The sequence below is a fragment of the Penaeus monodon genome, chromosome 28 (genome assembly GCF_015228065.2).
Source record: "Penaeus monodon isolate SGIC_2016 chromosome 28, NSTDA_Pmon_1, whole genome shotgun sequence".
Taxonomy (NCBI): Eukaryota; Metazoa; Arthropoda; class Malacostraca; order Decapoda; family Penaeidae; genus Penaeus; species Penaeus monodon.
In genome coordinates this window covers 27882529-27884135 of record NC_051413.1, presented here as the reverse complement: position 1 = coordinate 27884135, position 1607 = coordinate 27882529, and positions in this window count along the sequence as shown.

Here is a 1607-nt window from a genome sequence, read left to right as displayed (position 1 = left end):
ATGAAAATTAATTTCCCCGGATGAAAGTCCTTTCCCCGGTGAAAGCCCATTCCCCGGATGAAAGTGCCTTTCCCGAATGAAAGCGCCATACCGGGGTGAAAGTTCCTTCCCCGGATGAAAAATCCAAATTCCCGGATGAAAGTCATTCCCCGGATGAAAGTGCCTTTCCCTGGGTGAAAGTGCCCTTTCCCTGAATGAAAGGCCATTAACCCCGGATGAAAGTTCCTTCCCTGGATGAAAGTCCATTCCTAGAAATCCATTCCCTGAATGAAAATGCCCATTACCCCGGATGAAATCCTTTCCCCGGTGAAAGTCCATTCCCCGGATGAAATTCCCATACCCCGGGGGAAATCCATTACCCCGGATGGAAAAAAGGCCCTTTCCCCGGATGAAAGTGCCATTTCCTGGAAAGAAAGTCCATTACCCTGATGAAATGATTCCCTAAATTGAAAGTCCATTACCCCGGATGAAATTCCCCTTTCCCGATGAAAACCCTTACCTGGATGAAAATTCCATTTCCCCAATAAAGTCATTACCCGATGAAAGTCCATTTCCCTGAATGAAATGCATTACCCTGGAGAAAGTCAATTTCCTGGATGAAATGCCATTCCCCGGTAAATCCCCCTACCCTTTTTTACTTCCCCAAATTAAATCCCATTACTTCAAATGAAAGTCCCCTTTCCCTGGATGAGATTTCCCCTTACCTAAAAACCCTTACCGGGTAAAATCCCGCAATAAAAAGTCCCTTACTTTATACATTCCTTTCCAGGTGAAAACAAATTTTACCTGGAGAAAAACCCATTCCCTGGAGAAAATGCTTCCTGGATAAAATCCCATTCCCCCCCCTGACCCCTCCTCATACAAACTAAAGATGGGGAAAAAGAAAGGGGTAAGATTTAACCTTGGTAGTCCCCTACCAAACCTTTTTCCCCCTGCAAATGACACCATAGTGTTGACCCTCAACTTCCTTACTAGGTATGATTCTTTCCAAACTCCTTAGCCAACAATCACACTTTCCGTTTGGGGACCTGCTATCTTTCCAGGTCAAAAATCCCTCATCCTTATTGCCCCTCTCTTCTCTCCATTTTCTTGAATCACCTTTGCTTCTATTTGGGATGGCCAAATTGCTGAAGTATCTCCCCCCGTCCTTGGGGGTTTGTTTTAATTCTTTCCCAAAAACTTTTTGCTGGTAATTTGATCCCAGTTTGGCGCCCTTATCTTAAAATTTATTAATTTCTCTCCCTTTTATTGCCATTTGTTTTCCATTAGTTTTTGTGAAACTTCCTTAGATTTTTTGCTTTCCCATCCTTCCTTTCCCCCGCCTACCACCCCCCTTATCGTTTCATCCCGAATTTTCCCCCCATTTCCCCATCTTCCTTTGAAATTCACTCCTGTTTCCCTTGGGTTCTCACTTCTCACATTGATGTATTCTTTTACTCCCCATTGTATGTTTTTGTTATCCGTTTACTACTTTCACTTTTTGCTTGGACACATTGTGGTTGATAGCTTTCTTTGTCCTTTTGCCCCAGATTAAAAACCTTCACTCTAATTTTTTCTCGCCACTTTCTTTAGGTTTTTTGCCCCTTTTTGGTGCAAAGCCCCAAAAA